Source organism: Thermobia domestica, chromosome 6 (genome assembly GCF_964235325.1).
Source record: "Thermobia domestica chromosome 6, izTheDome1.hap1.1, whole genome shotgun sequence".
In the NCBI taxonomy this organism is placed as follows: Eukaryota; Metazoa; Arthropoda; class Insecta; order Zygentoma; family Lepismatidae; genus Thermobia; species Thermobia domestica.
Window position 1 is genome coordinate 206,324,325 of NC_137459.1, and position 12,679 is coordinate 206,337,003.

The 12,679-nt window shown below is 39.3% G+C and overlaps 1 pseudogene; it reads left to right on the forward strand.

Moving 5' to 3' along the window:
• The first annotated feature begins 1,077 nt into the window (after window positions 1-1,077).
• LOC145687415 (uncharacterized) lies at window positions 1,078-1,692 on the forward strand (annotated as a pseudogene).
• The last annotated feature ends 10,987 nt before the right edge of the window (window positions 1,693-12,679 follow it).

Genomic DNA, 12,679 nt, shown 5'->3' on the forward strand with positions numbered 1-12,679 from the left:
GAACCATCTCTAAAAGGCCACGGGTGCTGACTTTCCTCATCCGTGCTTCTCTAATCCGGCCTGGGCTTTAGATGACTAAACGTGATAAACTAAATTGAAGTCTTTTACTATCTCACATTGCGCAAGAGCTCTAAAGCTCTAAGCAATACTCTCAAACCCATCTGAAAAATATAGTTTTCAGAAATGAAAATAAATAAAACAATGTTGTTCGACTTATGAAGTAACGAAGTAATAGTATTTTGTACACAAAAACGTTCGTAGTAATTGCGGTTATTAGCGTTGTTCCTGAATCCTCGTGTAGAACGCCGTCATAGAGCAGACGCACTCTCGTTGCCTCATTCACATTGGTTCAACAGACACTTGTGCCCAATACACACACACCGGTACAGTACATGCTGCCTCTAACCTTCGAACCAACCTTCTACAGACGAAGTCTGTTAAATGAGAGACAGTGTTAGTAGCAGATGTGCCAAAAGCAAAAGTGTACAGTGACTACTTATGTAACTATGGACAAACACTTTTTCGTACGTATTCTTATTGTCTCTACGAATTAGTATTAGTTGTTGTACTTCTTACTTTCTTTTTATTGACTGTCTGAAATATTGTCGTTCATAAGAATATAACTGATTATATTCCAAACGAAATTGTTGACATACTACTTATTGTGGGTGAATGTCGCAAAAATTATCGTCAAGCTGCTGCTTTATATGAAACACGTTATTCAGATCGACGGCCACCAAACCATGCAGTGATCCGACGTATTGAAGTAAGAGTGCGTGAGGGTCGCCTGATGCGTGTAAGGTCAGCTCGCAACTACGACGATGATGCACGAATGATAACTATTTTAGCAGCAATTCGCATCAATTCCCATATTAGTAGTAGGCAGGTGGAGAGGGAAATAGGTATACCTAGAAGAACTGCCCTTAGGCTCTTGAAAAAGGTAAAATATCGTGCCTATCATATAACTCTAACTCAAGCCCTTACTGCAAACGACAAGTTACACCGTATGGAGTTTTGTCAGTGGGCACGGGAAACGTGTAGAAATGTTCCTGGTATTTTTTTTTTTTTAGATATGTCATGTTTTGGGACGAAGCTACATTTCGCAGTACTGGTGACCTCAATAGACATAACTGTCACTACTGGTCAGATGTCAATCCTCGTTGGCATAGGAGAGTAGATGCTCAACACCGTTGGACTATTAATGTCTGGTGTGGCATTGTCAATGGATATCTAATTGGTCCACACTTCTTCGATCGAAACATAACTGGTGACATTTTTCTAGACTCCCTTAGACACGATTTGCCATTTTTGCTTGAGGATGTGAACTTAGAGACACGACAAAGAATGTGGCTGCAGTTAGATGGAGCGCCACCCCATTGTACGCGGAGAGTGGTGCAATATTTGAACACTATTTTCAATGGGAAATGGATTGGGAGGAACGGACTAGTACTATGGCCTGCACGATCCCCAGATTTTACCTCACCAGACTTTTATCTCTGGGGGTATTTGAAGAACGTTGTGTACGAACGCCAACCAACAACCAGAGAAGATATGATAGAGTGAATTCGATTAGCTTATGCACAAATCCCACGGAATGTTTTATTGAATACTGTAACACATTTTCGCAGAAGGATTAATTTATGTATTCAAGCACATGGAGATGTCGTTGAACACAGTTTAGTTCGTGCATGAATGGTCTGGACTGACGAAGAAAACTACGCTGGACGTGAGAGGCGAGGGGACTTACGAAGAAAAAGCACCCCGGACGTGAGAGGCGAGGGGACTCACAAAGAAAAAGCACCCCGGACGTGAGAGGTGAGGGGACTCACGAAGAAAAAGCACCCCGGACGTGAGAGGCGAGGGGACTCACGAAGAAAAAGCACCCCGGACGTGAGAGGCATGGGAACTCATCAGGCGGGTCCCGAACTGATCACCCTTGCTACGTGACTCAAACGCGAAGTTGAGCAATCGGCGGGTAGTGGTGTCCCTGGCATTGAAAAACAGAGCTATATCCAACCACATACGGGTGAATATCTGCTACGCCGATAGGGTTATTCGCTGCAGTTGTAACCAAGAGATCCTCCCAGCTCGGACCCACAGTTAATGTGTCACGACTTGGGGACTCTTGGTGAAATCAGGGGCGAATGACCCCTCAGAGGGCTTGAGAGTCCAAATTACATTTTCCGGGTTTTCCGTCAGGGTGGTCAGTGCTCTTACCTCCTCGTGGTCGGGACTATCCACCATCCAATGCAATAATTCCTTGTGGATCCCAGGGACGACCGTGTGATCAGTTAGGCTGATCCCACTCTGGTCTCGGGCGACGCTAAAGGTATAAGCTCCTTGGAGGGCTAAAAGAGCTGTACATACCCATACACCATTTCATTGTATCCTATCCCTTTGCTCTTACTTGTACCTTCCTGTAACCCTTTAACATCATATTCTCTCCATAATGAAATTGCCGAAGAACAGCAAAGTAGGGTGCTTGACCAGACTTACCGTGTTTTGTGCTGATTAAAATGTAGAATGCACAGTTGGTGATTCACACATGCTTTGGTTTTAAGTTCGTTAGCGAGATCAATGATTACTTACCAGACACACGAGGTTGTTGGCCCCTCTAACCGTATTCATACTATGAACATTAGGCGCTTTCTTAAACACAGTCACCATCTTGGCGGTCATTTTGAAAACAGTGTATCATGGCGAATACATTCCTACGAAAGCTGTTTAATATTCAGTATTTAACGAACGTGGAATTACTCCCCCAAATTTGCTATTTAAAATATTCATTTTCGTCCCGGATACCATTCAGGCGGCTCCGGAAGTCGCCCCGACATCACCTCTCGCTGTGTCTTACGTCAGTTACCTACTCCAGTTTTTCTTCTGTTGATTTATCTCCAATCGCTTTCATACTACGGGTACTACACGTTTTCTCTGACACGGATACTATGTTTCTGCGGCCTTTTGAGAACAGTGCCATTTCATCTCAATCGTTTTATCCTGCAAGATGTTTGATTTTGCAAGATTTATCGAACGAGGTACCACTCGACTCATGTTACTATTTGAAATTTTGAAGTTAGCCCCCAAGAGCCCTTCAGGGAGGCCATTGGGATCACAGGGACCACACCGTTCGATATGACCTATGATATTTACGTATTTCAGTTTCGTTGCATTCATTTACCTTCCATGGTTTTCACACTAGGGGTACTGGAGTTTTCGAACCATATTATGGCGGCCATTTTGAAACCGGTGCACAATATGGAACATATTTTGGTACAGCGTTATTTAGTTTTCCAAGACCTTTCGAACGAGGTATTACTCGACCCATGTTCCCATTTGACATTTCAAAGTTTCCCCCGTTACCCCCATTTAGGGGGCGGGGAGGGGTACTTTTGGCGGAATTGGGTTTCCCCCTTAGGAATATAATTACGGATATATGTTCAATGTCACTACCTTAAATTGACTTCATCTCCCTAATTAAACGTTTCCTTCGAAAGTATTCTTGTTTGTCCCTCCAACATAATCTTTGCTTCCTTTATGTTCAGTTATTCCTTAACCAATGTTTCTTTTATAATACTATGATTGACAACGTTGCTTGTTCAGATACCATTGGGGCGACCACCATTTAAGAGCCAAAACAATTGGTCCGATTTGAAAAATCTAACACTTTTGATTGAAAACGTATCAATGCCAACCAATTTGCTCTCTTCACATTTGTTCGTAGCTGCGCTCATAACGAAGTTGACAAATATGCATATGGGAGGGGACTGTTGCAGATACACACTCATATACCTACACACACACACACACACACACACACCTAAAAACACACATATATTTAAATTAAGCTTTGGATTTAAAATAACAATGCATATTTTTCAGAGCTTCTTAAAAAAAACCTTTCGAGTGTTCTTATTAAAAAAAGCGCCCATTGAGAAAATTCTTTTGAGGTAGCGTCTTAAAGTTTGGTATATTCATTCGTAATGAAAAATAAATAATTTCTGGAAAATTCCACTCTTGAAACAGCAAAGGTAATACATTCTGTAATAATCGAATTTCCGATTTTATATTATGAGTATGTGCTTAAGTTACAGGTGTGAAGTTCGGTGTAAACAGTTTTAATCCTAATTACACACACCCGAAAATTTTGTTTTAGTGTTATATTAAATCCCAATATTATAGAAGGAAGGGTCAATTTCTACAGTCCGATTCTTTATTCACAAAATACCAAACGTGAGGGTTTTCTGTGCTGGAGGGGATTTCGGCTTATTAAAATTTCAGTAACTTGAGCGAACACGAGTTGCAGCGTTTTCCAAAATTATCCTTACAAATAGGAAACGGGAAGCAAATTTTTAAAATATTCAAGTTTCCGGTTTTACATTAATTAAACGCTATACTTTCTATGACGTCCGTGAACTTCGCCCCATCCCCGACATGACGCACTATAATAAACATTTGTCTCAATTGTTAGTGCATCGTTAATGATTCTTAGTGTACTAACCCCTAACGATAGTGCTTTATTAGACGCTAAAATAAAAAAAAACTTTAGGTACCAAGTTAACGCTGGTCCTCCACTTCAAGCAGGAACGAAAAATAGTGTCGTTCGTTAGTGAATCTTTAGTGCTTCTTAATGCACAAACCCGTAACGTTAGTGCTTCACTAGTGTAGGCTCGATAGTCAGAAAAATGGTGCAGTGTATGTGCACGCTGACCTCCCACTTTAAGCACTAACGGAAAAATGTGCCATTCGTCAGTGCATCGTTACTGCCTCATAGTTCACTAACACCCAGTGTTAATGCTTCATTTGTTTAGATTCTAGAGCCAAAACAATGTTGTTGTAAGTACATTCTGCCGCTGCTTGAAGCATTAACAATAATATTAGTCTTTCCTAGAAGCCACTAACGATGAAATCTAGTGCAATCGATAGCACATCATTAGAGCCTCTAGTAAACACTGATAGTTTCGTTACTGCTTCAGCAATAGTATATACGTATATGATTAGTTATATGACATGAAACTCCCATAAGAAATGCATGGGAAGTTTTTCAAAGCTTCAAATTCCCGCCAAATTCAAAGCACTAATGTTCTAATCTAGCACAATCGTTAGTGCTTTGGTAGTGATTCTTAGAAATGGTGCATTAGTTCTTCAACTCGCTTCATTAGTTCTTCAATAAATTGGATGCTAGAAGCAAATAACTTTAGCCCTGCAGGAAAGACATAGTGCGACCTAGTGAAACCTACTGCAACCAATAGTGCATCGTTTGCGAATCTAGAAAACCCAAATAGTTTCGTTAGTGCTTCACTACTAGTGTAGACATGGCTAATTATATGTCACGAAACTTAGATAAGAAATATAAGGGGATATTTCATTGGGTCAAATTCCCGTCAAACTCAAAAAACACCAATGGTATCTTCTGCTGCACTCGCCAGTGCTTGCTATTTCACCAACTCTGAACATTAGTGCTTCTCATAGTGAGTGATTTTGTGTGGAAAGATTAGCATGTAGTTGAGATGTCCTAATTTTATCTTCCAGTGTCCATACTAATGTTGGGAGCTCTGCAAAAACATCCACGAACGAAGTAATAAGCGTTTCCCTATATGTGGTCAATAATGCTTTTAACTTTGGCAGAAATTTCACAAAATTAAAATTTTCACGTCTCTAAAGTTAGCCTCGCATGCACCTCAAATATTACCAAAACTATTTGCGTCGTTGGTGGCTCGTTCGTGGTGGCTCATTAATGCATCAAACTTTAACGTAAGTGGTTGAAATTGACTACTACTTTCCGTTTCATTACCGTTTTCCGTAGAATAGAGACAGTAAATGCTTCAAGATGCGGTCTTGTGCAATTAATTCAGAGTGCAAAGAGTAGATTTCCTTTTCTTTGTTAACCTTCTCTTCAAACCTGAATTGGTTCGAATTGCTCATTTGTGGTTTTAACGTTTGTCGCCGTAGAAACGAAACGGTAACACATAGAGAGAAGCGGTTTCTGCTAACGATTTAGGGTCTAATGACAACATATCATGACTATCTACAATACTCTACCAAAACAAGATGTGGTTAAAATTTACTATTACTTCTGGTTTGATTACGGGTTCAACGTTTATCACTATACAACGAAAGCGGGAGTAGATAGCAAGAAGCAGTTTTTGGTAAACGATTTAGCTTCTCAACAAACATATCGTTACTATGCATATAATTCTACCAAAACCGGAAATTGTTCAAACTTACAATCACTTCCGGTTCTAATACTGATTTCCATAGAGTAAACATACTAAAAGATATAAGGAAGCGGTTTTTTGTATTCGATTCACCACCTCCAGAATATTTTCCTCCTCCTCAGTTGAAAATTTATTCAAAGCTAAAGTTGTTAAAATTTGCCATATTCTGTTTGAGCGTTTATAGCCATAGAACGAGAAATAACAGATAGCGATTTTTTTTTTTTTTTACAAACGATTCAGCGTTTCAAGACGGTATAACATAATTATTACGAACACACTACCGAAACAAGAAATGCTTCCAATTAACTATTGCTTCTGATTTCAATACTTATTTCTACAGATCAAACAGAATAAGATATATCGAGATATCACTTTTTGCAATGAATTAACGGTCCCAAAGAATTGTTTCTCCTAGAATTCAGCGTAACAAGAATATTTTCCGCCAATCCCTATTCAAACCAGAGTTGGTTGAAATTAGCAATGTTCGATTTCTATAGAACGTTTATCGCTACAGAACGAAAACGATAACAAACAGCGAGAAGGAGACTTTTTTGAAAAGAATTCAACTTCCAACAGCAACATATCATCACCATATACTAGTGCTCTCAACGGGTCGGGTCGGGTTGAAGACTGACCCGACCCGACCCGTGACCCGAATTGACTGACCCCACCCATGATCCGACCCGACCCGACTGACCCGAACCGTGATCCGACCTGAATAATCCGACCCGATAACCCAATCCGAGGTGACCCGATTGACCCGACCCGACAACCCGACTGGAGCTGACCTGATTGACCCGACCCGACAATCCGACCCGAATAACCCTACTCGACAACCCGACCCGAGCTGACCCGACACCCGACCCGACCCGATCCGTTTGAGAGCACTATGGTCACTACACTGGGTGAACGCCAAAATGCACTCCCATTGGGAATTAAACCCGGACCACGTGCACCAAAGTATTACACGTTAACCACTAGCTAGATCAAGCGGGGGATTTGTATATGCATCTTAATGAATATTTGGCACTTTTGAGGTTTGGTTATTTATTTTTATAGCTGATACCAATGTCCGACGTGGGAGATTTTTTTTTTCTTTCTTTAGTTCTATGTGACGAAATTTTTCTTCAAGGTCAGTGTTCTCACCTGCTCGCACGGCAGGGGATCTTCTTGGAAGGCAGTAGCAAGAGTCTCTTGGCGGAGACAAAAGGAAATCGTTTAACTACAATGATAAGGGTTGAGGAAACAGGAGAACACCTGTGATTTTTTCCAACTCTTCAATTTTCATTACAAAATAGGGTCTTATGATTCCTGGACCCGTGCCACTTTCATTTTTCTTTCTCGGTAATTAAAACGTATTTTACAGTACATATAGTTGCACTTAAGAAGATACATAATATGAATTTTGTAATTTAAAGTTTAAAAATACAGTATGATAATTAATTATAAAGTACTAATTTTATTTCATCACTTTCTGCCCAACAAATGAAATTCAAACAATTGGCTACCTGGGTCTTGATCATCAATACTGCGTCTTATTCTTTGTCTTGCAGTCAAGTCTTGGTCCTGCATTTCGTAGTCTTAGTAGTCTTGCATGTCAAGCTATACAAGAGCCAAGAATGCTCGCCTCATCGGTACAAATGAAGACAAAGTACGATTTTGATTATGGTCTTTCATACTATACGGAAAGCAAGAAAATACGCTCATCGCTATTTGGTGATCACCAAAACAAGGCCAAGAGCAAGATTACTATGCAATTCGTCTTGCATATAAAATATTTATCTTGTTCTTGTATCGATATCCTTGGGCTTGGTGAAATAAAATGAATATTGGAATATCCGTTGTTCCAATATTGGAACATTCAAAATTATAACCCGTTTTTATTAATAACAATCATAATCAATTGTTGCATTTCAAATGCACTGTCAACTTAATACTTCTACCCAAATAGTATTATATAGGTGGAAAATTCATAAAGGTAAATAAAATTTACTTACCTCTTTTGAGACGCCATAATTTGTTTTTATTCAACGCAACTAATATCTTTGGCGTGGGTCAATGAAAACTTGACCCACGACCCACTGACCCACGACCCACCATGACCCACTCTGACCCACCGCCCACCGTGTCCCACTCTGACCCACCGTGACCCACCACCCACCATGACCCACTCTGACCCACCGTGACCCGCCACCCACCATGAACCACTCTCATCCACTGTGACCTATTCTGACACCAAAATCCATCGTCATCAACTCTGACACATGATCCACGGTCTCTTCTCTACTGACTAAAGAGTTTACACTTGTAATAAAACAAGACTGTGAAATTGTCACTAATCGGAGTTTGAATTTCTAGTCAATCGCTCAAGCACCACTCTGTTAGAATAACGGTGGACCTGAACTTTATGATATAAAATGGTAAAGTGTTTGTCAGTGAGGAAATTGAAACAGTCCGAGGTGGGGGGAAATTAGTGTGTGCCTAAAATATACTTGTACTAAGAGAGTATTCTTGCAAGTTTTAATTTCTGAACGCATTCCAAAAGAAACTTCTATTCGCAGGAAAATACCCCTGTACAATATGGAAAAGCTTATGGCTTCTCAGTTCACAGTATTTTTCTCGCAAAGAACTTGAAAAATCAGTTTTCCATAGTTTATAAAGGTGCTCGGGAACCCTATGTGAGAGCATCTCCATAAAGTATGCTCATAATTGTAATTTGTGTAATCACTAAAACACCACGTTAAATTTAAGTTACAAATATGCATAATAGCAATTATTATGAATATTTATTCAAAGTAGTTTACCTAAAGCATAGAAGAGACTTACTAAAAAATAGGTACAAAGTTGAATAACACAAATAAGCCATTAGTAATACAAGTATACATTTTCTATAACTCGTAATTTTCCACCTTAAAACAAACCTGAAATCCGGTTTCTTTCCTGTTGGTAACTTTTTCGTGGTAAATCATCCGCAGCGGAATGATGTCCACCCTTCAACCAAGAAATAACTAGCTCGTGCACTTTGAGCTTGTGTAGCGGTGGGCCATTAACATTGATGAACAACAAGTTCGACAATGTTTCAGCACTTAGTCTATTTCTAACAGCAGTCATCTGTAAATTCATAAGGGGAAATCCCCGTTCGCACTCTGTCGTGGAAGTTGATCATACTTTTACCCGATTTCTGCCACTCGTTATCAGACTTAAGTTTAACAAGCAGATTGTGGATGAAGATTTTTCACAGTCAGTTTTGAAATACTCAGCAAGACGTATAATCTCTCTATCAACATACAACATCTTTTCCATATCGATCATGTCAGTTGGCAACGTCGACACATGGAGAACAGAAACTTCATCTACCACGCCTTCGATAGGGAATCTTATGAATAAACTATCAATTAAAGCCTGATAAACTGATGATTTCATATTTGTTTATAAATTTAATTTTTGCAATTACACAGGAAGGTTTGATGCCATTGCTAAGTTCCCTCCCCCGTCTAGAAAGCGAAAGGGAACGAGGTTCCTGGAGTGTTCAGAAGTGAATGGGAATTTTCCTCCTTCTTCCCCTTCAATTACCACACTGCTGTTTACCATGTGCCGAATTACGAGGAATTTCAATTAAAGTATCATAGTATAATTATTTCCTTGTTCAATTATCGATATTTTCAGTGGAAAAAAGGATGAAATTTGAAAGTTCCAAATCAAGGTAAGTAGACAAACGTAAAGGGAAAAAAGTGTAAAATTTTCCATATAATTATGCGTACAATCCAAACTTCAAATTTCCGTGTAATTAAGCTTACAGTACAAATTTTATGCCTATTTTAGTCACAAGTTTTTGGGTTGATTGCCCTGTGCTGTAAGCGCTCCATATAATAAACATAAGCTTCAGCAATTATTATAGTAGAAAGCAATGGATATATGAAGCCAAGCACTGTATTTTTTGTTTCTGATTTCTTTTCTCAAATAACATCGATAGTTTTCGGTCATTTTTACAAGCCAACTCACTACCAATTTTCCATATATAGAAAGTGCTCCTTTCCCCCCCACACACATAAAGGACAATTAAAAAAAAAATCTAGGGCACATTCTGTTTATTTTCAATAAAGAGTTAATACACTGAATTTCAGCTCCGTAAGTTTAACGGTTTGCCAGATACTCATTTTTTTCGCTGAAATTCGAATCCTCTCTATCTCATTAGGATATTATGCATTATAATAAAAGCAATATAACATCCCAGTTTGGATTAAGGCCTAACTATATACCAAAAGTAATTTCATTTGACTTTGCAATATGACCATGATGATGAGGCACACATAGTTACATTCAAATTTTTGTATAATAATTTATATATTAGTGACTCAAATATGAATTTTTCCCGTAGTTAACTCCTCTAAAAACTCACAGATCTCGAAAGCCAAGTAGTAGTATAAGTCCTATTGCTATTATTACAATTAAAAATATCAATATCAAAAAGTCCTGAAGTTCTTTTTTCACTTGGTTAGATATACTCACCTCAGGTAAGTAGACAGAAACAAGTGGAAAAGGAAGGTCTTGAAAGTAAAACGAAGATAAATTTACCAGTGTTCAGAAGATACTGTCCACAATGCAGTGAGCAGAGAGGGTCGGAAGATCATACTGAGTCAGTGGGTCGCAGTGGGTCATGGTGGGTGGTGGGTCGCAGTAGGTCACGGTGGGTGGTGGGTCACGGTGGGTGGTGGGTCGCAGTGGGTCACGGTGGGTGGTGGGTAACAGTGGGTTACATGCTGTTGGCCCACGACTCACTGACCCACTCAGAAAACTTGACCTACTTGACAAACTGACCCACCGACCCACTGACCCACTCCATCTCTGATCTACAGTACACATCATTTGCGCCAATTCAAGACAAAGATACGTCATTTGCTAAACCATTGGTGCCAAATGAAGAGGTCCATACAATAATTGTTACCTTTATTCACGTAATATGAAAAATAAAAGTAAAGTAAATAATGTTCCAATTTTGGAACAATGGGTTCAAATGGGTTAAAGGAGGGGAAAGACATTTACAAATGATCGAAAATGGCAGATGTTAGCGTCGAATCCATAGAGTTTAAGGTCGCTGAGATGAACAGTGAAACTGCTGATGCCATTTATTTCAAAATTGATTCCCGCAAAAATCGTGGAAAGGAAGGGAAATATATATATAGTGGCGGATCCAAGGGGGCTATAGGGGCTATAGCGCCTTCTCCTTGACGCTCAGGTATACACTGGATAAAATGAGCTTCAATCCTGCTTTACACTGGATAAAACAGCAAAATATGGTTTAGCCCCTCCCTTGATAATATCTTGGATCCGCCCCTGTATATATATATATACTAGCATCAATTACCCGCTTCGCTGGGTTAAATTAAGAGAAAATAGTAATATGTTTCATTAGTCAGTCAAATCTTACTATTCCTAAAGGTCTTCTTGATATTGGTCATTTTCGAATTTTGTATATCCCCTCTCCTTCCCATGTTGCGGGCCACGGCATCGGAAGTGTCATTGTTCATCCCAGCGACCCCGAGAAGTACGCATTCTACACTGATATTGGTAATTTTGATTGTATATGTAAAACTATAAAACTATAGATTCGACACTAATTCCAGTCATTTTCGATCATTTGGAAATGTATTTCCCCTCCTTTAAGTTAGATCGTCAAAGTGATATTTTAGAAAAATCATCTCATTTTCGAACTTCATATAGGTTGAAAATTTGACCGATGTCGGTCCGGGCGTTCAAGAGTTATTGTTTTATTTATTTTTATATATCTCCCCCTCCTACCTCCTCCAATAAGTTCTATCGTCAAAGTGAATAGAAAAATACCATCCCAGGCCCATACTTCATCTATGTTGAAAATTTGATCGACATTGGTCAGATGGTTCAAGAGTGAAGTCACATAGACAGTCACTTTCATTTTTATTTTATTTACATATATCTCCGCCTCCTCCTCCCCCTCCCTTACATTGCACCGTCAAAGTTAAATGATAAGTCCAAGCCCGGACTTCATCTATGTTGAAAATTTGATCGAGATCGGTTGGGTGGTTCAAGAGTTATTAAGTTATATTTATTTTTGTATATTTGTGCCCTCCCTCCCTCCCTAAGGTTTACCGTCCAAGTGACAAGATAAAAACCACTCTACGTCCGAACTTCATCCATATTGAAAATTTGATTAATATCGGTTCTGTGGTTAAAGCGTGATGAAGTCACAAAGACTGTCACTTTTATTTTCATTATTTTACACATATCCCCCCCCCTCCTCTAGGTTCCACCGTAAGAATGAAATAACGAAAACATTCCAAGCCAGAACCTTATCAAAGTTGATAGTTTGAGCAATATGGTGTTTCGTGGCTCAAGAGTAAAGTTTCATTTATTTGTATATATGTCTCTCCTCCCCTCCCCTCTTCTAAGTTCTACCGTTAAATTGATATGATAAAAGCCACCTCAGG